This window comes from Vulpes vulpes, chromosome 7 (genome assembly GCF_048418805.1).
Source record: "Vulpes vulpes isolate BD-2025 chromosome 7, VulVul3, whole genome shotgun sequence".
Taxonomy (NCBI): Eukaryota; Metazoa; Chordata; class Mammalia; order Carnivora; family Canidae; genus Vulpes; species Vulpes vulpes.
The window spans coordinates 113,804,718-113,832,263 of NC_132786.1; the positions used below are offsets into that span (position 1 = coordinate 113,804,718).

General features: G+C 42.1%; 1 protein-coding gene across 4 annotated transcripts in view; it reads right to left on the reverse strand.

Annotated features, from left to right (window-relative positions):
* Positions 1–27,546, reverse strand: part of ELMO1 (engulfment and cell motility 1) — a 672,133-nt gene that overhangs the window by 565,473 nt on the left and 79,114 nt on the right. For 2 of the 4 annotated variants that reach the window (XM_072764757.1, XM_072764755.1), the window contains exons 1-3: positions 5,668–5,969; positions 2,818–2,923; positions 424–593 (exon numbers count right to left, since the gene is read on the reverse strand). The gene's annotated coding sequence lies outside the window, so the exon portion shown is untranslated. Of the gene's footprint in view, positions 1–423; positions 594–2,817; positions 2,924–5,667; positions 5,970–11,055; positions 11,703–12,014; positions 12,216–27,546 lie in introns of those variants that run through there. The other 2 variants (XM_072764758.1, XM_072764753.1) reach the window with 2 other exon arrangements.

Below are 27,546 nucleotides of genomic sequence, written 5' to 3' on the forward strand. Positions count from 1 at the left end.
TCTCTAATAACAGTCTCATTTTGCAAGGTCATGTTGCTCAAGGTCATCCTTAAGTAGCTACTGTTTTATTTCAGTAAGGACTCTAGCCCTTACTTAATTCCAGTTTAAAAAAAAAAAAAAAAACAAGCTTGTCTTTAAAATGACAGCATTGACGTAAGCAATAGCCATAGAATGCCTAAGGGTGAATGCCATTCCCTGGAGGTGAATACGTATATATACTTTAAGTTTTCAGGTTTAATCACCATCCCTCTTCTCTTATTCATTAAATGTATAAAATGTCTCCTTACTTATAAGACCATATGTATAAAGTATTATAAGCTAACACAATTGAGTCCTTATTAATGAAATGACCTTTCAACCTACACAGATCTTATCCAGTTCTTTTTAAGAAATCTGCAAATTAGACATTATTATTATTCTTACTTCATAGATGAGGAAACTGAGGACCGCAGGTTCCAGTCTGTTGGATGGTGGAACACAGGAGGTGAACCCTTTTCCATTGACGTGATCAGAGGTCCCTGGGCTACTAGCTGAGGGCTCTTTCAACCGTTGCAATGGTCTCTGGATATAGATTGTGCTAGAACTTTTTTCTCCTGTAGGGGAAAGATTCCTTTACATAGATTATACAGTAACAGTTAAAAAAATATTGCTTTATTTTAAAACTCTATAAAATCTGCCTAACAATATTACAGCAAGTTTGTTTAATGTATAAGGGGGAAAAGTGTGTTCTTTTAAAGATTTTATTTATTTATTTAGGAGAGACACGGTTAAAGAGGCAGAGACACAGGCAGAGGGAGAAGCAGGCTCCCTGCAAGGAGCTCAATGTGGGACTCCATCCTAGACTCCTGGGATCATGCCCTGAGCCAAAGGCAGACACTCAACTGCTGAGCCACCCAGGCGTCCCAGGTAAAGTATTTTAATGCCAATGTGGAGACTCACTGAGGCCCTCCAGAATTAATATAAAGATTATTTGAGCGCAAAGACATTTGAGATTTAATGAAGCAGCAAAAAGTTTCCTTTACAGAAATTTTGGAAGTGGGGCTGCCAAGAATCCCCTCTCTGGGGGATTTTTGTTATTTAGAGATTTTGTTTTTTTATTCATGAGAGATCATGGGATCAGCCCTGGGCCGAAGGCAGGGGCTAAACCGCTGAGCCACCCAGGGATCTCTGGGGGGATTTTTATGACCATGGAGAAAAAAGTTAAGACCAGTCTGACTTGCATAAACATTATCACAAACTTTCTTATTCGTTCTCCTAGCAAGCCATTTGTTCCTCCTGTAGAAGCCCTTTTCTTCTCCTCCCCTCTCCACACTAAGTTAGCTATATAACTCCCATCTTTTCTGTTCAGAAAGCCACTTCTTTTGTGTATTCCCATATGCGTATAAATAAGTTTTGGTTGTTTCCCTGTTAACCTGTAAGTTTATATTTAATTTGTAGGCCTCTAAAACATGAAGGTAAGAGGGTAGAGTAAAAATGTTTCCTTTCCTACACCATTACCTCAAATCAAATACTTCTAATTTTTTTTATTGTAATACAAAGCGTGTAACATAGTTTATCTTTTTTACATATTTGAATGCAGTCCGTTTTATTGACTTACTTTGTAGTAATTGCAAATATCTATACCTTTTTCATAGATAATCGTTCTATTAGATACAATTTATTGAGTACTATCTGGTGCCAGTAAGTGGGATAAATTATTTCATGTTTCAGTCCATCCAATTTTCTCATATCTTTAAGGCAGATGTCAGTATTTTGTATATTGCAAATGAAAAGTTTAAAAATCAGAATGATTAGCCAGTTTGGCAAATATAACACAGCTAATTAGCAGAGTGAGGCACCTTGCTTTTCTTCAAAATTATCAATTTAATGACAATACACGATTCAATCAACGGGTTCTTCTATGGTACGTCTAACAAGATTTGTTGAGCATTAGGTCACTTCCAGACTTCAATAAATAACAGAACTAGGAAGTGTTTTGAATGTTGCTTTCCCCACTATTTGGGTTACTTCTTTCCGATAGATTCTCAGAATGTAGTTCTTAGAGTCAAAGATTATGGGTATGTTGGATTATGGATATGGATATGTGGTTCATGATACATCATTACCAAATCGCAAAAGCATTTTTTTTTTTCAATTTGTATAGTAGCCACTATGAAATCTAAGTTGTACTTTGCTTTTGTCCGACCTTTGTCTGGAAGTCTTTTTTTGCATGTTACAGCTATAAAACAAATTATAAGTACCCATGGAGGGGTTTTAAAAAACACTTTACAGATAGTTCCCCTCATGGTATGGGACTAGTGATATATGAGATACACTGTCGGTCCTCAGGTCAGTAATCAGGGCCCAGTGGTATATTTAAAAACAGACAGGATGCTCAAATGCATATAATAAGATAGTGTAATTCTCCCATTTTATCCCTCCCTGGTTGGATTCATGTTTGGGCTTTACAAACCAAAAAGGCAAAAATCTAAAAATTATTTATTGAGGAATCAGAAAGTAAAGCCCATGAATCAAGATTCACAGAGGTGAAATGACTCAACTGGGAGGAATCCCTGCAGTTTTCAGGTGGCATGAGAAAGAAGACCAGCTCTTCCAGATGTGGGATGCAGTAAAAAGGGCACAGATTTTGAATAAGAGCAAACTGGGTTTGAGACCAACACTTTTACCTACTTGCTGTGTGACCACAGACAAATACTGATCTCCTGGGGGTCTCGGTGTCCTCATCTGTAACATGGGGATAATATCCTTTTCAAATAGTTGCTGGAAGGGTTGAATGAGATAATGTGGTAACATAACCCACAGGAGAAAGATACTCACCAGATGCAGTGTGGTGGCTTCCCTGCTCCAGGGAGAGGAATGGGCCTCAGGAGAGGAGCCGTCTTGCCTGGAATATTTTACATCTTTTGTACAAATGCACAAAGATCTGAAGCAAGCAGGACAAAATATTGACATTTGTTAATCCGGAACAGTGCTTGTTAAATCATTTTCTGTAGTCTTTCTGTTTTTCTCTTCAAGTTTTTAATTAAGCTCTTCTAGTGTCTGGCATATAGGGAACACCCATTATGGATTCAGATGCTTTCTCACACCCCTTGTCAGAAGCCGGCATCTCTACCCTGGAAACCAAGGAAACAAATTCTGGCTTGCAAACCTGAGCCCAGGTGGAATGTGCCTCTGGGGAACTGCGCATCCACCTTTTATAATGAAGTTCAACACATCGAGCTCACCCTCTATTGTGCGGACTGGGATAAACACCAGCGCCCCTGTACTGTCTTCTTCAGCTTTATCGTTCAGTGCAGAGACATGGCATTTTATGTGATCTATAGTCTACAGCTGGATTCCATTTTCCATATGGGATTTTCTATCAAGGAAAGCTGTTTACATTTTAATTTACTGTAGCATGCAACTGCTGCCAATGTATGTGTCACCATGATTTCCAATTTGGAGCCCTCCCTTCCCTACAGTGATGTTTATTTAGTCTATACAGTTTGTTTAGAGTGTCCTCATGGAAATTCTGGATTTAGGGGTATGAAAGTGACTCTTGAGGAGCTCCTGAATGTGGTGGGGCTCCTCTTGAAACCTGGCTCTCCTGAAGCTTATAATAAATCAACAGGTCACCATGTATAGCAGGGTGAGCTTAGAGATGACCCCAAGCTATCTTCATGTTGCAACAAATACTCATATAACATACAACACAGGGTTCATCAGCTCAGAGGGTTTTCAGCCTTTCAAACAACACTGGGCTCCCGAGTCATTTAGTTGTTCTTTTTTGATCTCTCAGCTTCCCATCTTTGTTCCCTCCCATTCTTCCCTCACCTCGACCCTGAGAAAGGAAAAGAGAGCATTCTGGAGACAGAAATTAAATTAATTGAGCCCAACCTAGTGTGCATTGTGATGGACTCCCCCATTATTTCGATTCTATGGAAAAAGACTCATTGTTCACACATGCTGGACTCATTGAGATCAGTATTTTTCCACTGCCAGAGAAAAAGAAACATAGTTCTCTTTCTTTCTTTCTTTCTTTCTTTCTTTCTTTCTTTCTTTCTTTCTTTCTTTCTGGAAGAATAGATACAGGGGACATGTGGCTGTCAGCTCGCTCAGGGAAATGCACAGAGGAATTTCAGAATGTTTTAGATATCACGGAATTGTAAGTTAACAGCTGACAGAGGTAGTTACGGAAATTAGACAGTCTTTCAAATCATTTATCAGAGTGCTTACAATTCCCATTTCAAGGCAGGTGAAATAATAATGCATATTTGAAACTTGAATCATATTCGATGCTTGCAAGAGAAAGACTATCTGCATCCAAATTATTTGAATAAATGGAAGAACCAGAGCTGCCTGGGCAGATACTGCTGCCGCCACTGTTTTAACATGATGCCTAGCAGCAGCCAAGGGAAAAGGCGAAGAGAGCTGATGCTCATTGCCATTAAACAGAACTGTCCTTGCAAATCCATATGTCATCCATGCTGCTTTCAGGCTGTTTGAAACAAGAAGTCAGAAAACAATCCGCAGCCTTACATGTGGCAGCAAAGGGTCTGGCTTCCTTCAAGTGAGAAGAGAAAACCCTTGTCATGAAAATGCTGCTCCCTTCCTTGAAAATGTTTCCCTTGGTGTTCTAAAATAATAAAACGGCAATAGGCTTTTAAGCCAAAAAGCAAACTCCTCCAGGTAATTATAGTGCATAAAGGATAACTGGAAAATATGTTGTGGGAAACCAAGGGAAGGAAAGATATTTTCCTTTTTTTTATGTTTGGCAATGTAGCATCTTTATGATATTTGGTTATGGCAATGTAGCTCAGCTGGGTGGAAGGAAAACACCTAAAAACCCCAAACCCATCAGTTTTACAATAGTGTTTCAATAGGGTTTCTGCTGAGATTTAGAGCAGTACTAAGTGCCCTTTTGTGGCAACATCCATACAGGTATTCATTGAGTACTTTGCAAAATGATGTGGGTAAATGATATACAACCCAAATAAAACAAAAAAGACTAGTTAAGTTGAAACCCTGTTACCGCCAGAAAACCCAGCACGGAGCAAGTATTTTCATGTGATAATTTAAATGGTGGCCTAATATAACCAAGATATGCAGTGGGAGAGTTGTTTACCCTCTGTCCTCTAATGTGGTCGTCCTAGAAAGACGTTCACTTTTAAGGATGGCATTTAATTAAGACTGAATTACAGAAGATGTAAGAATGATCATAAAACCAAAAGTCAGGGGAAAATGCCACCTTGACTCTCTTCTGCCCTCTGCTGGGTGGTGCATATATATCCTTCTTGTGTAGCGGGCGTGTGTGTGTGTGTGTGTGTGTGTGTGTGTGTGTATTTCTCCTGTTTGATTCCTCCCAGAAAACAATGCTAAGGCAGGTCTGGATGTGATAAATATCTCCATTCTGGTGAACCTTGGAGGTAAATATCATGGGAGTGAATGGGGTGTTTATTTCTTTTCTTTTACTAGTTATAAAATTATGATAAAACATACATAACACAAAGTCTACCCTTTTCACCCAATATACGTGTACAGTTCAGTGGTATTAAGTACATCCATATTGCTCCACCACCACCATCCATCACCAGAACTCGTTTCATCTTGCCAAACTGAAATCCTCCACCCATTACCCATGAGGCCCTCCACTCCTCCCGTCCCCCAGCCCTGGCGACGGCCACTTACCTTTCTGTCTCTAATGAATTTGGCTACTCTAGGTACCTCGTGTAGTATTCGTCCTTTACAGATCTGGTGTTGATTTGTTAAGCTCATAATGAAATAGGAAAAGCACATCTAGGCAATAAAGAGGAGAGAGGAAAGTAAAAGAGTGCATCATAGCATCTGGAAAGCACACGAAGGAGGCAAGGAGTTAACACAGACAAAGCAGCAGGTGGATGAGGGAGCCGTGCAGCACAGCCTGGTGAGTGCCTCACCGTCCGGCTCTAGCTCAAAAGCAGCCCCAAGCAAGTAAGCTGAACAAGGAACACAGCTGCTGTGTGGCAGAGGCTGCTTTGAGTCTGGGTTTTTCTGACTCTAAAGTTGCACGGCATCGATATTTTAATTTCACTAACCAGTTTCCTCTAGCATAGTTACTCATCTTTTACAACATGAAGAAATTCCCCAGGGATAAAGACCATGTCCCTTTCTCTCTGTTTTCTCACACATGCGTCGGTCACCCATCCATTAATTTTAGTACGTTTGACTTCTGAGGCCTTGAACTCCAGGTATCTTTTTTTTTTTTTTTTTAAGATTTATTTATTTATTTATTTATTTATTTATTTATTTATTTATTTATGAGAGAGAGAAAGAGAGAGAGAGAGAGGCAGAGACTCAGGAGGAGGGAGAAGCAGGCTCCAAGCCGGGAGCCTGATGTGGGACTTGATCCCGGGACTCCAGGTTCGTCGTGCCCTGGGCCAAAGGCAGGGGCCAAACAGCTGAGCCACCCAGGGATCCCCGAACTCCAGGTATCTTCTATGATCTTACCCTTTGTCTGAAACACTCTAACTTAAGAGTGGCTTTCTAGGGTTAACACCTGGTCACTAGCATGTTGGAATAGTGGGCACGGCTCATGGATTCTGCAGCGTCACCCCTCGCTCAGCTCTGATGCCCTCGACGCGGGACTCTCAGCACCTAGATTCTGCGTGTTGGGTTCTCTCTTTGTAAGGGTTTCAAGTCCCACTGAAAGCCACAGCGTTTTTATTATCTGCTGCATTTCTAATGCTCTCGCTGCTGATGTTCTTGTTTGCTTGACAAGCTTGTGCATTTGCTGGAGAAGCAATGTTCTCATCTTGTAAATCTGTTTTTTTTTTTTAAAAAAAACAACAACAACAAGAAAATAGACTATCCTTCTCATTGCTGATGCTGGCAGTGGGGGTGGGGATTTGGGGGGGAATTCTCTAGTTCTGCCAGACTGAGATCCTGCCCAGTGCTCTTCCCAATGCAGGCACAAGGTGAGGGCCCAGTAAGCCACAGTCATTGTTGGCATTTGGCCCCCGGAGCACCCTGGGGAGTTTCCATACAGGAACATGGAGCAAGGACAACATCTCTGCCTACCTTCTCTGATAAATGTCATCACAGAATCTGTCGACATTAGCCAGGCATTGCGCCGGCTGCTCCAGCTTGTGTCCTCAAGCATTCTTTGGTGTCTCCCTGACACACACACTCCCCATGACTCAGGCACCCATCCAGTACCCCAAGCTTTGCCCCTCAGAAGGTGAGTTTCCAGCACAGTTTAGGAATAGAAAGAGAAACAAGAACGTCTTCATTTTCTTCAGAGCATCCTGAAGCAGACACTCAGGTAAGAACTTAGGTCCAGGGGGGCTTACTGGGAGGTTACCCCAGGAAGTGGAAGCAGGAAGTACAATGAGGCAGAGAAGGAGAAAGCCAACAAAGGGGATGTGGACAAGGGGGCTGCAGGACACAATGGGGACTCCAGCTTTCTAGGAACTCTCCGAGAAACTGTAGAACATGCCTTAGGACTGTCCCACCCAGCATGGCAAGCCTGGGCATTTACCCAGGGTCCTCCCCAGGGACCTACCCTCCCACTCCCTGGTTGTACCTGTGTGCAACCTGTATTGTTGGGAAGGCCCCGGGAAGACTGTCATACTGTTTGGAGGAAAGCAGTGAAGGTGGAGAAAGCTCAAGGCCACAAAACCCAAGACTTTGATCATGAATCTGAGCCAGAGTCCAGAAGCTGAGAGCTGACTCTTACTTAGGACAAGAAAATGACCAAGGTCCTATTCCCATCCTAATTTTAAAATATGACACATTTACTCCCCTGGGGCCCTCAAAATTATTCAGTCCCACCATTTGGTGTGACAGTAATTGATCTGATTTCTCGTAATCCCTTGTCTGTGGTGGCAGTAGTGGCAATGGAAATAAAAAGTCACAAGGGGCACCTGGGTGGTTAAGTTGGTTAAATGTCTGACTTTTGGTTTTGGCTCAGGTCATGCTCTCAAGGTTGTGAGATCAAGCTCTGAGTTAGCTCCACATGTAGCATAGAGTCTGCTTGGAGTGTCTCTCTCTCCCTCTCCGTCTGTCCCTCCTCCCCACTCTCTCTCTCTCAAATAAATAAATCACTTTTTAAAAAGATTTTATTTATTTATTCATGAGAGACACACACAGAGAGAGAGAGAGAGAGGTAGAGACACAGGCAGAGGGAGAAGCAGGCTCCTTACAGGGAGCCCAATGCAGGACTCGATCCCCAGATTGGGGATCATGCCCTGAGCAGAAGGCAGACACTCCATCATGGAGTGACCCAGGCATCACAATAAATCTTTTTTAAGAAGTCACAAAAGTCATGGCAACACTGGACTGAAGTCAGGCTTCCCCAAACCATTATAAGCTGCCGAATTTTGAGGTGGCTTCCAATAAATATATTTTCTGGTGCCCACTGAGGGAGGCACAGGTATGAAGATCTAGAGTAAACACATGGGCATGGATTCTCAGGAGGCTTTTCTGGTGGGACTGAAGACACCAAGCCAAAGAGAATGGCACTTTGTGGGCTTGTGGAAACGTATCTTAGAGTGACTAGTATGTTCATTCAGTTGCTTAGAGGTGATAAAATTATTTCTTAGAATTCCCTTGCTCCCCTAAATTTCAGACTGGGTTAACAGAAATCGGTCATCTCTGAGTATTTTTTTTTTTTTGGCCAAAGAAAATCTTATTTTGTCCATACAAACAGTTGCAACAATCATGATGCAGTTGCAATGGTGATGGGCATCCTGACAAGACCTAGAGGTGCCCATGAACCATTTGATTAAGATTACATACTTGCGTTCTCCTCCATCAGCCTAGGGCATATTTGCCATTTTATATCCCATTAATGGTTTCTCGGCTAGTTTTTCTTGAGCTCTATGCTAGCTGCTAAAGGTTGCCATGATTCCAGAACCTGAAAAAGCAGTTAACAAATCCACTAAGGTAAGGTGCCACCCATGTTGAAACTATTTGTGAAGTGGGGATCCTCTTTCACCATTTATGATTCATTCAATGATGCTTTGACCAAAATGCCATGCCACAGGTTAGCAGAGGATATGATGGGATAAATGGGCAGGGAACTTGCTCTTTTTGCACAGTCATGTGTTTGGGGAGGTGAGAGGGGAAGTCCTTGGGGAAATTAACTGCCTGCTAGTCTTGGCAACTCAGGGTGGGAGCGGAGGTTGTAAAGTAATGAGAATCTGGTGGTTTTCAGTAAGGCCCTTGGATACTATGATGAAAATTAGTCCTGGAGGGAGGACAAAGGTCAGCAAAGGTCATTCCAACATCATAGATGTGAGGAGGGAGGACAAAGAGTGAATAAATTTGTTCTTTTGGTGGTTTGAGTTTAGGAATCTATTCATAGTTTGGGTCTTGGCTGTTGTGTGCTCAGACTAAAGTCCTTTATAGTTAATTTTTATTTTAGCAAAAGTTTGGGTCCATTCTGGAAGTAAACGTTTGGGGTAGGCAAGAACAAAGTGTTGGAGCATGATATAAATGAATGTTGATGCAAATATTCTCTGGCTCATTCTCTAAAGATTGGGCCTATAGTCCCTGAGAGGGGGGCTTCACAGGAACTAAACCTCCTGGAATCCTGGCAAGAAGCTACCTCTACTCCCATCAGAGCACCAAAAGCAATTTGGGAATTGGACAGTTAGGAACTGGAGGTGGTGGCCACATGAGCCATTGTTGTCTTCATCCCCATGATCTCTCACACTCTGGATGGTTCTTTCAGAGCTCCGGCACCAATATTAAGAATTTCAACACCTCAGGCAGGACAGGGTGGTGGTGTTCCCTATCAGAGATAAGGGCATGGACTTGAGAGTGGTTTCAGTTACTTGCTTTGGGTGAAAATAGAACCAGGTCTCAGACTCTAGGGTGTTGTGCTTTCTGCCCAGTAATCATGGTTTCTTTGTCTCCTGTGTGTTTCAGATGTACCTTCTATTTCTGTGTATGCATCTCTTTCTCATTCTTTTCCTTTCACTTCATCTACCTATTTGCCTATTTCTATCCATGTAGGAAAGGGGCTATCATGCAAGTTAGTCTTTTTTTTTTCTTAGAGAGAGCGAGAGAGCGAGAGAGAGCAAGTGTGAGTGGCAGGAGGAAGGGGAGAGGCAGAGAGAGAGAGAGAGAGAGAGAGAGAGAGAGAGAGAGAGAGAGAGAATGGATCCCAAGGAGACTCCATACTGAGCACAAAGCCCAACATGGGGCTAGATCTCATGACCCTGAGATCATGACCTGAGCTGAAATCAAGAGTCGGACACTTACCAACTGAGCCACCCAGATGCCCCATGCAAGTTAGTCTTTTAAACAAAGGATAAAATTGACTGCTGGACAATAGGCAAATTTCTATTGCTGGTAAAATATTTCTTTAATTTGAGCTAAGTTCGGAATTTGTTGATAATTTACACAAGGCATAATATGAGCTATCTGTCAAGTTGGAAGTAATTAGTGATAATTTAATGAAAGGGGGCAGTTTTAATTTGTTTTAAAAATCACTTAAAAATTGTAGACATTAACAAACTCATGAAATTAATGTTTGTTGCTGTATATAAACAATTAATGTACTAAGTACTCTGTCCATTAAAGGCAGTTTTAGCAGGGTCTCCATTTGGAAACACTCTGTAGATTATTTTTTTGAGTAACTATGTGCTAGAGTATGGGGTTATTAAGTGAAAATGAACTTGAGAAGACAGGCTATTGTTAGAAATTGTTATTCTTCCACGGAATTGAGCCAGACTCCAGCCTTTATTATCAGAAAGCAGTGAAGGAGGCCATGAAATAACACCATTTGGCCTCTAGGGAGAGCATAAAACTCCTCTGCATTAACCCACCTCATCCCATGTCAGAGGGATTCTAATGTGAATGGATCTGTGTACAAGGGTATTTAATGACTCCCAGCACTTAGATGTTGAGAATTTTGAGAAACAAGGGAAGAAGTTTTGATTCCAGGTCAGAATGGAAAGTTTTCTGTGTTTTCTTTCCCTCTGTGCAAATTTGCTCTCCTTTCTCCTGGCACTACTTCTGCAAAAAGGGGTAAGGGGATGCCTCCCCCTTCTACCTCCGGGAACCTATTGATCAGATTCAAATTCTACTTACCTCCTCCTTGATTTTCTTTGGCCTGATTCCCCTTGGAATGGCTTCACCTGGCTGTTTGTGTGGCAATGATTTGAGGGTCAGAATATGAGTTTGGGCCAAAGGGAAATGCATGGAGGAAGTGTCTTTGTCAGCTTTGCCCCTTACTCTCATAGCTGCCAAATTTAAGAAGTGAGTCACTGAGCTTCCATTAAGGGTTCAATATTGGGTCTGGGCCCAAAGTCCTACTTAGTGATAAGATGGCACTTTGCCTAGGCTTACGCTGTGTGTGTGTTGATCTATGTTGTATTAATTATCTATTGCTACATAACAAATTATTCTAAAATTTAGTGACTTAAAATATTAAACATTTATTGTGTCACATGGACTTTGTGTGTCAAAATCTAAGTAGCTTAGCTAGGTGTTTCTAGTTTGGATCTCTCATGAGGTTGCAGTCATAATGTTGGCTAGGGCTACAATCATCTGAAGGCTGGACTGGGGCTGGAAGATGAATTCCAAGATGGCCCTCTCACATGGCTGGTAAAAGGAAGTCTGCCTCAGTTGTTGTTCGCTGTTGAGAGGAGTTCTAAATCCATATCACTTCAACCTCTCTATAGGGCTGTTGAATTGAGTGTCATCTTGACATGGCAGCTGGCATTCCTTTAGAGTAACTGGTTCAAGAGAGAAAAGTGAGTGAGCAAGGAGAAAACTGCAGTGCCTCTTAGGTCCTAATCTCAGAAGTCATACACCACTGCATCTCTTTGTTAGAACTTAACCCTACACTGAAATGTAGGGGAATCGGGCTCTACCTTTTGAAGGGAGGAGTACCAAATAATTGGTGGACATATTTTCAAACTACCACACAACGCAAAGACTGCTACCGCTCACCAATCTCTGTGTGTCTCCTCTCATGTTGGGCATGCAGCTAAATTTTCTATCCTTACTCCTTTTTGTCACCTTTGTTTTTGGAGTCATACTCTTACCTCTGTGACTGAAATCGAGTCCATGAACATCAGCAGAAGTGATGCATGCACATTCCTTCCAGGCCTGTCCTCTCAGGAGCTCATCCACAGTGGCCTTGGAGGCTTATTGAAGATGTTGCCTCTGAGCTCCTAGCATCACGAGCTGAAAAGAGCCTTGGTGTGACAAGTGGAACAGCTCTGCTGTCTGCAGTGGTCTGAGATCTGAGGAGGTAATACACTTTTATCATTTTAGATGCAGATTTCTGGGTTTATCTCTTATAGCAGCTAGATTTATTTACTCTAGGAGGATATTTTCAACAGGGACTTAAGAAAATGATGTAGGATTTGAATATAAGTGTAGGGTAACTATAATCTTTTACATATTATCATGGAAAATTTGGGGGAAACTGTAGAATACAATGTCAGTGGTAATTTGGGGATAGTTTTGCTTATTTTTAATACTTGTTTTTGAAGTATTTTCCAAATTCTCTGTTGTTTGTCATTATAATGTAATATAATCTTTATTATAATTTTTATTCAAGTATAGTTGACATATATATTATACTAGTTTTGGGCATACAACATAATGATGCAATATTTGTATATATTACAAAATGATCACAGTAATAAGTCTAGTTAAGATCCATCTTCATTCACAGTTACAGTTTTTTTTCTCTTGTGATGGGGACTTTTAAGGTCTACTCCCTCAGCAACTTTCAAATATGCAATACAGTATTATTAACCATAGTCACCATGCTATGCATTACATCCCCACAAAATATTTTATAACTGGAAGTTTGTACCTTTTGACCCTCTTCATTCATTTCACTCACTCCCACCCTCTGCCTCCAGTGGGGATCTTTCCATGTCTAGGAGCTTGGTTTTTTTGTTTAATTTTTTATTTTTTTGTTTTTAGATCCACATATGTGTGAGATCATATGATATTTGTCTTTTTCTGTCTGACTTATTTCATTTAGCATAGCACTCTCAAGGTCCATCCATGTTGTTGCAAATGGCAAAATTTCATACATATATATATATGAATTATATGAATTATATATGAATAATTTATATACAATGGCAAAATTTCATATATATATGAATTATATGAATTATATATGAATAATTAATATATAATAATTTGAATTATATATATATAATATATATGAATTATATATATATAAACTCTTTATCCATATATCCATCAATAGACACTTATGTTGTTTCCTTATCTTGGCTATTATAAATAGCTACAATAAACATGGAAGTAAAAATATCTTTTTGAATTAGTGTTTTCGTTTTCTTCAGATAAATACCCAGAAGTAGAATTGCTAGATCATATGGTAGGTCTATTTTTAATTTTTTGAGGAACTTCCATGGCGGGTGTACCAATTTGGTTTCCCATTAATAATGCACAAGGGTTCTCTTTTCTCCACATCCTTGCCAACACTTATTTCTTCTTGTCTTTTTGATAATAACCATTCCTACAGGTGTGAGGTGATACCTAACTGTGGTTTTGATTCACAATTTCCTGACAATTAGTGATGTTGACCACCTTTCATTTATCTATTGGTCATCTATAGGTCTTCTTTGGAAAAAGGTCTATTCAGATCCTCTGCCCATTTTTTAGTCATATTGTTTGGGGCCTTTACCATTGATTTGTAGGAGTTCTTTATATATTTTCATACATTTTGTATATTGACACTTTATCAGATATATGATTTGCAACTATTTTCTTCCATTTGATAGGCAAATTTTTCTTTTTTCTTTATGATTTCCTTTTTTGTGCAGAAAGAAGCTTTTTAGTTTGATATAGCTCCACTTGTTTCTTTTTGCTTTTGTTGACTTTGTTTTGGAGTCAGATATATGTTATTATCTTTAAAAAAAGCAAAATACTAATTTTGTAAAGATAATGAATCCTTATCTCTCTTCTTATTTTTACAACTATTTTTATTTTTGTTTTTCTTTTCTCTCACTTTGATGACTTTTATCAAAAGTGACCAAGATGCAGCTAATTACCTACCTGAGAATCCTAGTTACATGTCCCTCGCCTCAATTGAGATTCCCCAGATAGTAGAGATTCATAACAAGAGGGGGCTAAGTCAGAAGATCCGTTGGGACTTCTGTAGTGTAGACCAAGCCAGAGGAAGGAGCCAGGATCTTATGTACCAGGTGGGCATAGCTGAACTATGAGAAAAAGCTGTTTATGGCACTAATTCAGTCTTAGGTTTGCTTTTGCATTTTGTAATCCCTTCCTTTTTTATATACTTTTTCTTTCAGTTCCTCAAGTTCCTCCCATATCTATTATTTCATCTCAACTCTATTGTCCTTATAGTTAGTTCCCTGATCCTATTTTCTGGAGGTCATGCTCTCTGTGTTTTTTTTAAAACACCAAGCCAATGCCTTCTAAAATTTTCCTTTCTCTTCCTTCCTTCTTTCTTTCCTCTTTGGTTATTGAAATACATTTTTATATGTATGCTCTTCTAAGTTTTCAGGAACATTACCTTTTCCATATGCTTCTGTATATTTTGTTAATCACCTTGTGTTTTTCATTTGTTTGTTTGTTTCCACATATTTTAATAGGAAAATATCTGTCTAGGTCAACAGATGATATGCTCAGCGTAGAGGGTATCAAAGAGATTCAAAGAGGAATAAGAACAGTATCTGCCCCCTGGGAATACCATCTCAACATTTATCAATACATCCTAACTAATAGTCGCCATACCAAATACTAACCTTACATCAGAGGGAAGAATGGAGCATCCTGAGGGTTTAGAGGAGAGAGCAAGTAACACTGCCTAGAGACATCAGAGAAGTTTTGAAAAGAAGGATAAATTTGAACCATATTTTGAAGAATGAGTCATAAATCATTCAGTAGAGTACAGGAGGAAATAGTACATGTGAACTTGTAGAGATAAAAAGAGCAAGTAGTCTGGGATACTGATAGTATAGGGTGATATCCAAGGGTAGGAGATGATGGCAGAGGGATAGGCAGGAGGACATTATGAAGAAACTTGTGGTCCATGCGGATGATTTTAGATTGCAGTTATAAGGCAAAAAAGGATCAACTGTTGGCTTTTATTTATTTATTTTTAAAAATATTTTATTTATTTATTCATGATAGAGAGAGAGAGAGGCAGAAACACAGGCAGAGGGAGAAGCGGCTCCACACAGGGAGACCGACGTGGGACTCGATCCTAGGACTCCAGCATCACGCCCTGGGCCGAAGGCAGGCGGTAAACCGCCGAGCCACCCAGGGATCCCCAACTGTTGGCTTTTAAGTAAGAGGTTAATGTGAAGAGTTCTATATTTTGAAAAGCTCATGGTGGCATGGTGGCAGTGTAAAGGATGTATCCAAGAAGTTGCCACTGCAGATGGGTGATTTTCCAAACCCCCTGAGGGACTCCTGAAGACACAGGTGTCCCTGGGAAAGATGCTGCCAATTATTGTGAAAATATGTTTTAATGGTCCTTCTTTTATTTTTTAAGATTTTATTTATTTATTCATGAGAGGCACAGAGAGAGAGGCAGAGACATAGGCAGAGGGAGAAGTAGGCTTCATGCAGGGAACCCAACGTGGGACTCAATTCTAGGACTCCAGGATCACACCCTGGGCCAAAGGCAGGCGCTAAATCGCTGAGCCACCCAGGGATCCCCAATGGTCCTTCTTTTAAAATAATCCAATTAACCATTTTTCTGCCTTCCATTTAAATATAAATATTTCTTTTATGTGAAGCATTTAAAATAGCCCTGGATTGCTTATTCCAGCTAAAAACATGTTTTACGTGCTTGTGCCTTATTTATAGGCTGCCTTTGCCATTAAATAATCTGAAAATCTCCTTAGTGGTTAGTGGTGAGAAGTGTGTTGTTTCCCTTTAAAACACTTCCAAACCAGCATTTCCTCCTGTGTCTCCCATGTTCTATTCTCTGTACTTTGGAGACATTAACATGCAGGTCAGTTGGTGTCTGTTGCCTTCTCTCTGTCTCCTGGGACCTAAGGAGGTGTGTAAGCCTGCCGGTCCCCTCTCCAGGACCTTGTATTCTTGGTCCCATCATGACATCTGCCAGGCTGTGTTTGTTCACTGGGGCTTTTGGCAGCTCCAGTTGCTTGTGAAAATGAGATGATTTATGTAAGACAAAGAAATGCTGCCAAAATGTCAGGATTTGTGCTGTGTCAGGTGGCTGCAGGTGCTCTGCATCGAGCAATAGTCGTTGGAAAGTCATTAGCAATTACTTTACAGCAATTCTGTTAGGTGGGGTAAAGCTTTTCCCAGCAACCCCTGTTTGCATAGGAGCCGAGATGCCAAGAGAATGAAATTCTCTACCTGTGTTCCTTGGTCCCTGCGGGAGTCTTTCTATGGTTGAGATTAGGTGATATCTCTCCTGTTGATGATCCTTATTCCGCAGGATGCTCAGAGGCAGCAGAATATTTCTCTGAATTACAGAAACCAGTGAGTAAGGAATAATCAATGGGGCAAAAGGAGTCCCAGCAATGTATTTCTTTGAAGAAGCCTACAGGGAATTTTACTGCACTGAGATTTCTCTCAATTGTTGAAGAGACCTGTTTGGACCTTTATCCTGTACTAGTCTGTTAGAGTTGCCATAACAAAATGCTACAGACTGGGTGGCTTAGACAACAAAAATTTTTTTCTTGTAGTTATGGAAGCTGGGTGTCCAAGCTCCATGAATGGCTGGGGTTGATTTGTGCTATGGCCTCACTTCCCAGCTTGCAGATGGCTGCCTTGTTACTGTGTCCTAACATGGCCTTTCCTCTCTGCACACACAGAGAGGGAGCTCTCTTGGTATCTGTCTCTTCCTGCTTTTTCTTTCTTTAAGATTGATTTATTGGAGAGAGAGAGAGAGAGAGAGAGAGAACATGGGGGAGGGGTGGGGCAGAGGGAGAGGGAGAGAGTATCTTAAGCAGACTCCATGCCCGGAAAAGAGCCTGATGACATAGGGCTCCATCTCATGACACTGAAATCACAACCTGAGCCAAAACTGAGTCAGGGGGCAGCCTGGGTGGCTCAGCGGTTTAGCGCTACCTTCAGCCCAGGGTGTGATCCTAAAGACCCAGGATCAAGTCCCATGTCGGGCTCCTTGCATGGAGCCTGCTTCTCCCTCTGTCTGTGTCTCTGCCTCACTCTCTCTCTCTGTGTCTCTCTCATGAATGAATAAAATCTTAAAAAAAAAAAAAAGAAATTGAGTCAGATGCCCAAATGACTGCGCCACTCAGGCACCCCTGTCTCTCTTTTTATAAAACACCTCTCCTAGTGGATTGGGGCCCTGACCTTATGACTTCATTTAACCTTAATTACCTTCATAAAGACCTTATCTCAAATGCACAGTGGAGGCTGAGGCTTCAACAAAGGAATTGGGGCAGGGAGGAGGACAAAATTTAGTCCATAACATGGCCTGACCAGGAAAATGAACACCGAGCCTGGAAACCATGAAGGCCAGGGACTGGGAATTTGGATTTGGACCTCAGGACTAATTGGATTCCTGGGCACTCTGAAGTAGCAAAGCCAAGGGTAGACTATACCACCTCTTCCCAGGTTTTGCCTGGGAAAGGATGCCCTGTTGGTCCTTGGCTGGGCCAGAAGGAGGAGCTGCTTAGGATAGAGGTATATCTTAGAAGATTTGGGTAAAAAGGCCAGGCTAGAAAAATTCAAGATTTTTTAAAACAGAGGCTACCTTGAATAAAATCGATCACTCTCTCAGCTCATGGCACTCTTCATACACATTTCTTTCCTGGTCTCTAAAGTTCTCAATGAACCGCAAGTGGTCTTCTGACAACCCCCGAGCTTACTCATTCTTATCTTCATCTTCCCTTGCCTTGTGGGATGGAGAGACTGTATTTTATCACATAATGACATTCTCAAGGAAAATACAGAAACATCCCCCTGCCCCCAAACAACAGATACTACTCATCCCTTGTTTCAAGGGCCTGTATCTGCCTTTTGGGTGGCAGGCAGAGGGAGAAGCAAATACATTTCTACAGAAATACCCAAACACTGGATCAAAAGCAATGTTACATAAAGTGCATTTTGTGAAATTGGGCCCTGCAAAGTTCTCTGGGAGGAAGGAGTTCTGTGGACAAATTATTGAGGAAATAAAGAGTGTTACTTTCTTTTCATAGAGATTCATACTCCCAAGAGCAAAAATAAGAAATACTGCAAACACAAAAAAAGACCTGTTTAATTTTACTTAACCCAGGATTTTCTAAAGTTAAGTGACCAGAAAAGCTACCCTTCTTTCAAGAGCAGACACTTCTTTGGAAAATATTCCAGGTTTCTTCAGGTTGTGTTGGCAATGGGATGACATAAAGAACCAAAAATCACAAGATAAAGTCCTGTGGTCACATAATTTATTTCCCTCCCAGAGAGTCCTTAAGTAATCCCCCCAAAATGTAAATAAATAGTAAAAAGCCATGTTCATTTTACTATTGTCTGCACCCTCCCTTCCTAATGCTACCCCACTGTATTCATCATAACCTTCTTCCATGCATCGACTTTATGTCTGCAAGAAAAGTGTCTCTTTTCATCTGGTCCCCATCAAGCTACTAGGTAAGAGCCTTTTGCATAATTCAAGTTGAAAAGCATGATTGCATGACAACTCAGGTATCTCCACTTACACTAAACAAGGGCATCCTAGCCTTTCTTCAGGGATCATGCACCATTTTTAGTATTTCTGTAATGCCTGTCTATACTGTCTCACCTACAAATTGGGGCAGTTACAAACACTAGTCTTGCCTATCTCTAAGGTGGGTGACAAAGATTAATAAGGTGAAGTTCAAAGAGCCACTGTTGGGGATCCCTGGGTGGCACAGCGGTTTAGCGCTTGCCTTTGGCCCAGGGCGCGATCCTGGAGACCCGGGATCGAATCCCATGTCGGGCTCCCGGTGCATGGAGCCTGCTTCTCCCTCTGCCTGTGTCTCTGTCTGTCTCTCTCTCTCTGTGTGTGTCTATCATAAATAAATAAAAATTAAAAAAAAAAAAGAGCCACTGTTTATTTGGAAAAGAACTGTAAAAAAAAAAAAAAAAATACAAGGTGGTTTCATGACCCTAAGAAATTTTCAGAGAACAGCAGAGTCCAAAGAGGCTTCAAAGTCAAATGCAGACCTTGAGTCTGGTTCTGGAAGCACAGGGAGGACCGTGAGTGTGGAGAAGTAGAGCTCTAGAGAACAGGAGCAGAGGGTCCATACTGGGACTAGTCAGTTGCCCAGTGGTTGACTGTCTAGTCAAAAACACTTGGTGTTGCTAAGACCTTGGGGACATGGGGATAATCTAAAACTACTTTGGAGTTTAGAGTCCTAAGGGAAATAATAAAGGAGACAGGCATTCTCTTGCTTTATATCTGGACTATAAGATGGTTTTGGTAAATCGAGGAAAGTATGGTGCTGTCCTGCTAGTGACAACAGAAGCGGCATTAGCAAGCCTCACCCAAGGTGTCCAGAACAGGTGAAGAGAAGGTCCACATCATGTATTAGTAACCATCATGGCCTTAATCTCACAGGATTCCTGAAGGGGGTCTGGCTAAGCTCAGTTGGTGGAACGTGCAATTCTTGATCTCAGGGTTGTGAGTTCAAGCCCCACACTGGGTGTAGAGATGACTTAAAAATAAAATCTTAAAAGAAAAGGATTCCCTGAAATGAACAGATTCTGGGGAGGCTTGGCAGTGGTTGTAAGTCCTTCAGTAACAAGCGGGAAAAAGTGCTAGTGAAAGAATAGTTACTGTTAAGTTGACCCCGCTTTGAACTTCAGCTTTTACTCTGGCAGCACATCAGCACCTTTTTTCCAGAATACTCTTGACATAACCACTAAGATAACCTAATATCCCTGCTCTCTGCATAGTGTTCCAGAGCATTTGCTCCAAAGCCATGCAGCCGCATTCAAATCCTGATGCTTCTACTTACTACCTGTGTGAGTTTGGGAAAATTACTTCATCTCTCTAATCCTCGACTTCCTTATCTGCAAAATGGTAAATAACAAAGCAAAATTCAGTGGTGTTCTGAGGGTGTGCGGCGGGGGCGGGGGTGCAATGGACTGAGATGGACATCTGGAAAATCCTTTTGGATTGATCAGTTCTCAGGAGGTAGTGAAGAGATAAAGAAGGAAGCCTGGGAGGAGAGGCTAGAGCCAGATCAGAGAGGACTTAGGACACTATCCTAAAGGGTTTACACAAACTCTGAACAACGCTGATGCACACACATGCTACCTATGGAGTTGAAGCTACCTAAACGTTGAGAACTTTTTTCTATTTCTGCCTGTATATGCACCTGGAGGAAAGCAGTTCCCTATTCATAACATCATAGACTACTGCACTGTTTACCTGTAGTATGTAGCCCCAGCCTTCCAACACGACTGTGAAACAACCGGAGCAGAACAGGTCTCTAGATCTTTCCCTGTTAAGAGGACTAAGGAATTTCCCCTGCTTTCCTCTCTCCACCCATCTTCCTCCACGCCAACCACTTCATCCACCTACCCATGTGTAAGGCCCTGCTGGGGTACTGGAGCTGTAGATATGAATAAAATATGATATCTGCCCCCAAGCAGTGAACAGCCTAGTTTAGCGGATGTACATACGAGCAGACATGCCATGACCCAGTGGGCTAAGTGCTTTGGGAGAGATTGGAATACAGAGTGATGGGGTCCCTGAGGGAGGGTGGGGAGGCTTCACTAAAGCAGGTATTTGAGGTGGGTCGGGAAGGGTACGTAGGTATTTCCTGGGCTTAGCATCTTGAATGTGAATTGCATGTAAAATAACATAATATTTAGTTGTGTTGACTATTTGTTTTCATGGCAAAGGAGAGAAATGAGCTAAGATCTGTTCAGGGCCCACATGTGTCAGATACTCTACTAGGTGCTTCTTTAAAAATCTTCTCATTTTACTCTTAATCCATTTTGAGGTAAGCACCTCTTCTTTTACTGGTGAGGAAGCTGAGGCACAGAGACAACAAATAAATTTACTCAGGATCTCATGGCTAGAAACCGGCTCGAGGAGGAAATAAAAGTGGCTTAAGGCTTTCTCTTTGGGCTTAGGAATAATAGTATTAATAGCGATGATTTATTGAGCATTTACTATGTATCAGCAGTGGTTCTAAGCATTTTACTTGTACTCGTTCATACAATTCTTACACTCACCCTGAGAGGTAGGTACGCCTATGATCATCTCAGGACCATAAATGAGCAAACTGAGGCAGAGGTTGAAATAATTGGTACTGGGGCGCCTGGGTGGGTCAGTCGGTTAAGCTCCCCCCTCTTGGTTTCAGCTTGGGTCATGATCCAGCCCTGCGTTGGGCTCCACACTCAGCGGGGAGTCAGCTTCTCGTGCCTGCTGCCCCTCCCCCACTTGTACACATGAACACACACACTCTTTCTCTCTCTCGCCCTCTCAAATAAAGAAATAAATCTTTAAAAGGAAGGAAGAAGGAACTGGTAGTGCACTAGTGGCCAGGCAGTCAGGACTCGAACCCAGGCAGTCTAGCCCCAGAACACATTCTGACCTACAATTACAAGATCCAGACAGGGGTCAGAAGAGCCCAGCTGATCTCACCCTAATTGCCCGCCCCCCCCTCCAGTCTAGGCTCATCTTACTAACCCAGGGAAAATTGCAATTCAGGTCAAATCAATTCATGGCAGATACCAAGGGATGTGTCATGGATAAAAATAAATCACAAAAGTACAATCTGGCGGATGTGAGGGAAAAGGTGTACGTGTGTTTGTAACCACAATTGCAATGATTTACCATTGCAATAAAGCAGATGGGGCTTATGTATAAAAAAGTGTCTGAGGCGGTTTGTTTGTTTTTTTTTTCCATTACATTCTTTTTCCTATTAGCTGCCTTCCTGACTTACTGCCCCAATGTCAAGACTCTAGGCGGGGGCAGTTGTCCTAGCTCACCTTATACTGGGAATTGTTCTGTATGTAGGCATGTCAGCCCGATGCTGGTTGGTCCACAAGTCACCTTTCATAATCACATGGATGGGTGGGTAGGGGGCCGCTCAGACCTGAGCTCAGACTGAACTGATACATCTTGGGGGTGAGGCCAGGTCTGGTTTTTGGGTAGCACTGAATCTGGAGTGGTGCTTCATCTACTTTAATGTGCTCATGAGGGCAGCTCTGGTGGCGCAGTGGTTTAGTGCTGCCTGCAGCCCGGGGTGTGATCCAGGAGACCCAGGATCGAGTCCCATGTCGGGCTCCCTGCATGGAGCCTGCTTCTCTCTCTGCCTGTGTCTCTGCCTCTCTTTCGCTCTCTCTGAATAAATAAATAAATCCTTTAAAAAAATTTAATGTGCTCATGAATCACTTTGGGATCTTGATAAAATGCAGACTCTGACTCGGTTGATCTAGGGAGGGGTCTAAGATTCTGCATTTCTGGAAGCTCCTAGGTGATGCTGATGCTGGGGCTCAAGGACCACACCTGGAGAAGCAAGAACAATCTGTTATAGACAGAAAGGGTGCCTGGGCACTCCTCCTGGCCTCCAGAAATGCTAGCAGCCTTGAGAAAAGCTTATGTAAGAAAGGAAGTGAAAGAAGGAAAAAGAGGTGAGCCAGGTATAGTAGAAGTCAAGTCATCCTGCCCATTTCCCTAACTGTGATGGTTCCCAGAGCTATTGGATAGCATGAGGTAATAATTAATATTATTTTTTTAAAGAGTTGGTTTTTCCTACACTTTTTTAAAAAGATTTTGTTTATTTATTCATAGAGACACACACACACAGAGAGAGAGAGAGAGAGAGAGAGGCAGAGACACAGGCAGAGGGAGAAGCAGGCCCCATGCAGGGAGCCCAACGAGGGACTCCATCCAGGGTCTCCAGGATCACGCCCCAGGCTGCAGGCGGTGCTAAACTGCTGCACCACCGGGGCTGCCCAATAATTAATATTCTTGATAGGACAACTTTCTTTTGAAAATCAGGCCATTATTTTCTGGATTATATACACTGAATAAATTCATAAGGTGTGAAATATGTGGCATAAATATTTCCATCAAGAATTGTTAAAAACTAAAAAAAATGGGAGTTGTGGGTAGTGAACATCTGTTAGAGAAAAAAGATACTTCTGTAGGTTTCCCAAAGGATTAGATAAATAATGCATTACTGAAACTTATAAAGCCATATCCTAAGCTCTTGTGGTGCCATGGGTACTGCTGTGGTGAGATAAAACTCGAAGAAAACAACAGATGTTCTTCTTTTCCTCACTTTGCTTTTTGCCCCCAGCTCTCCACCCACTGAGTCATCTACTGCTCTGGGAGATGATGGGTTCAGAATCAGTTGAGTTTCTGAAGAGAGTTGACTACTTTGAAAACCTCTGGTAATGGAGTCAGAGCCAAGTTTTTGAGAGAGAAAAAGTTCCTCGAGTTTTTAGAGAATAGGGAAGGACTCAGAATGATGGAAGATCTTGTTTTTGTCACATGGGGGATTTGAAATCAAGCTTGATTCACTAGAAAGAGGAGGATGCTCAAGAGAGACTCCCCTTGAGTTTGGGGCCACCTCAGAGTGTCTTCGTCTGCATGAAGTCTGAAGAGGCAGCAGAGCCATAGATCAACATGGGAGAGGAGGTGTAGATGTGAAATGGTGTGAGAGAAAACCTTTACATCCCCTTTCCTGGATCTCTTGCAATTCTAGGGTGATACAGGGCGTTATCTAAGAGTTGCCTATGCCCCTCAGAGGGGCTCATATGATGGAGCTGCTATGCAGTGACAACAAAAATAATCAGTGATGTGGGTGGCTCATGAGAGCAGAGGGTGGAATTCAAATATTTCATCAATGGGTACAGTGGAGACAGATGTCTGTGAACAAAGATTTAGCAGGACAAGTGCACTGTCACAGATGTCAGCATGCAGCAGGCTGTATGGAGAAGCAGGTGGGGCCCTCACACCGCAATGTAAGCACCCATGTCCCAGGAACTACCTCACCTCCAAAGACAGGGGGAGAAACAAGAGCCAGGTGGTGAGTGGGGTAAAATATTATATTGACCATTTACTCAAAGGAGAGCCTGGGGAAAAATCCAGAATGGAAAGATTTACCTTGGAATGGAAAGTTTTAAATTTTCTCAACCAGGGAAAGCAGAGGTTTGAGAACAATAGAAAAACCAACTGTGGCAAAACAAAATTCATTTTCCTATGCCCAGGTTGGTGACTATAAATTTTGTACCTGCACTAGAATTTGGTGGATTGGGAGGAAGTAAGGGCTAAATAAATGCTCATCTGGATCCAGTAGATTTTAACTGAACTCCTATTATGTGCCAGCCATACTCTGTGAGGTGCTGGAGGGACAGCAGTGAACAAAATAAGTTCCTGCCCTCTTGGGGGCTGGGGTGAAACAGAAAGGAAACACATCTGTGTGCCACATGTTGAATTCTATGAAGAAAAGTCAAATAAGGTGGGTAAGAGATAGGCACGTGGTGTGTGTGTCTTTGTGTGTGGTGTATGCATGTGCACATTTGCCTAGGTGTAAGCTGCATGTTCTCTTGCCAGATTCTATATCAGCTGGTCTGGGAAGTCCTCACACAGATAAAGTACTGTTTGAACAGAGACCTAATTACAGGGAAAGACAAACCAAAACACTCTGGGGAAAGAGGATTCAGGTAGAAAAAAACACTGAATGTGAAGACTCTGAGGTCTGAGCAGACTTGAATGAATGAGTAGCTCTATTTTCCCTTAAAAATATCATGAAGTCTCTCTCCTCCAAATCTATTGTTTGGTTTTGCCTATTTTTGAACTTTATAGTTTTTTTTTTTTTTTACCTTGTGTAATACGAAGGTTTTGAGATTCATTCATGTTGACATGTTGCTGAAGTTCATTGATTTCTCCCTGCTGCAACCCGTTCCATTGAATGAGCACACCATCATTTATCCATTCTATTGCTGATGGGCCTTTGGGTGGTTTCCTGTTTGTTTCACTCTAAATATTCTTGTATATATTTCACACAAAAGCTTCTCTTTATTAAGGCCATGTTTCCTGACCCATCATGGCACTCATAGAAAACAATGATATTTGCTCAGCACATTGGGAGAAGCTAGAGGGATTTGAGGGGGGTATCTTCAGGATTATTGGTGAGAAAATAAAATTTAAATATCACATAATTGTGTTAAGAAACTGAATTTGTATAAAACTTCCACATAGAATCTAAAAAAAAAAATAATCAGATTTTATGCATGGAGTTTCTGGTCAAGATTTTAAATGATGGTCTTTTAAAATTCTTGACCAAAACCATCATTGTCAAGATCAGGAATAAAAACTTTAAAACCATGTAATAACAATTCAAAAATGATATTTAAAGACTCAAACAGCTCTTCCTTTTCTTTCATTGACAAACATTAGATTGAAGATGACTTGGGACGCCTGGGTGGCTCAGTGCTTGAGCATCTGCCTTTGGCTCAGGTTGTGATCCCGGGGTCCTGGGACGGAGTTCCATTTCAGGTCCCTGCAGGGAGCCTGCTTCCCCCTCTGCCTGTGTCTCTGCCTCTCTGTGTCTCTCATGAATAAAAAAAGAAAGAAAGAAAATCTTAAAAAAAAAAAGAAAATGCCTTGATAATGCAACTGGATCTCAAATTCAGTTGAAATTGTTTATATCAACAATTATGAAATAATGAAGAAGTTCTTATTTGCTGAGGAGGCACGGTTACAGCAATCACCTTTCAGCTATAAGGGAGTCACAGGAGGAACATTTGCTGCAAACTGCTGGAAACACCCAATTTAGAGACTTGTAGCTAAAATTACACCTCGTAGGAGTCTTGCCAGACCTCCCTAGTCCTCGGCCCTGCAGCACAGAAATGGCATTCCTCAGTCTGCACACTTTGAGCAGAGTTACCCATCTAGTGTGTGGGAAGGTCATGGCTGTGCCTTGGGCTACTGGAGGTGCTACCTCTAGTAGTGGGGCTACTGGAGGACCTTGTTTTTGATGTGGCTGGCACAACCCCAGAGATGGACCCCTTTGCTGCATGCAGTGCCTGTGGAAGAGAAGCTTGTGTGGGGTTCACTCACCATCCTCTCAGCTTGCCAGGTGTCCCATCAAGTCCAGGCCTCCTCCACCTCAGCATCCTCTGAGGAGCAGCTGAAGGCAGGCAAGGGGTACCCCTGGCTGGAGAGCCTGGCTGCACATGAGAATCATCTTGATGTTTTGAAAAATACTGATGCCTGGGTCTTGACCCAAGGGTCTGGTCCTCAAAACAACCTTGTGCAAAATTACTTTTCTCGTGCCATTTTTACAGGAGGAGAAATAGGCTCCGAGGCAACAAGTCACTTGTCCAAGGTCACAGAGCCACAGTTCCAATGTAGGCTGGCTCCAGAGCCTGTGCCGTAACCACTGTGCTGTGCTGCTTCTCTAAATGACTACACATTCTGAACCTCTATGGTTCCTCACTACTAATTATTAATCACTAATGCCCCTATTGTAGTGATATACTCCACAGAGGGTCACATACACAGATTAGGAATCATAAGATAGTTGGATGATTCCTAAATGATGCCCTTTTAAAAGACACTCTATTTTTCAAAGTGTTCAAAAGCATCAAGAAATCCACAGAGGCCTTCAATTCCTGGAGTCTCCTAATGAGTGTAAACAGCCTGTCACTCAAGCTGGCAGGTCACAGAGTCTACAATTGCACTTCAGCTGGCCAAGTTCACCTTGAGAGTTGGTGCTGCAGCTCTCGGTTGTTTTCAAAAACAGAAAAATAGAATTTCACTGTCTAAAAAACAAAAACACAGAGGAGGCCTTGTCCTGGTTCTGCGGACTGGGCCGGAGAGGCTTGGGGTGCAGAACCAGATGCCAGAGGGGAGGCAGCACTTTGGTTCAGAGGCACCCACGGGGCTTAAACCAGGCCCCCGCTGCCGGTGGGGTCAGTGGGAAGCCCACTGAAGTCCGAGCGTGAGAACCATCTGCTTCTTCCTCTTTTCTGAAAGCTGTCAGGACAGTAAAGCAATCTGAGACAAGAGGGCTTTGTGAGAATTGGTTTCTCCTGCAAACAAGTGGGCAGGCCACGTCAGCTGCTGGCAATTCTAATGACCTTTCGGTGGAATACAGAAAACAATTGTCGAATGGCTCTAAAATAACTGTGTATTCTGACCTCTTCGTCAGCCCTCTTCTGAGCGCTGCTGCTTCCAGAAGAAATTAGGTGGGATGGTGCTCATGCCTGTGAGGCCTTTCTATCTCCTTAGTAAGTCACTTGCCCCGACTGTACCTTGCAAAGGCAAGGCACTGTCTTCCTGACTCCAACCTCCCTCTCGCCTCCAACTTTTACAGCAGCTCTACAGGAAACGTGGTTCACAGATGGGGGACCCCAGGTCATTTTCATATACTGACCCCCATTGCTGCCACTGCTGGTGGGGCAGGCAAGAGCTGAGTATCGAGGACCTTTCTTTCTCCACTCCCACCCTCATAAGAGGAGAAACAACGAAACATACACAAACTCGTCCAGATGTTGAGGATGAAACCAAAAGGTACAATTCCAAAACTTTCTGGAAGCCACCATTGTGGAAGATGCAGTGAAAATAATAAGCCTTTGCTCTACAAACAGAACACGTTTTTTTTTGTTTTTTTTTTTTTTCAGAACACG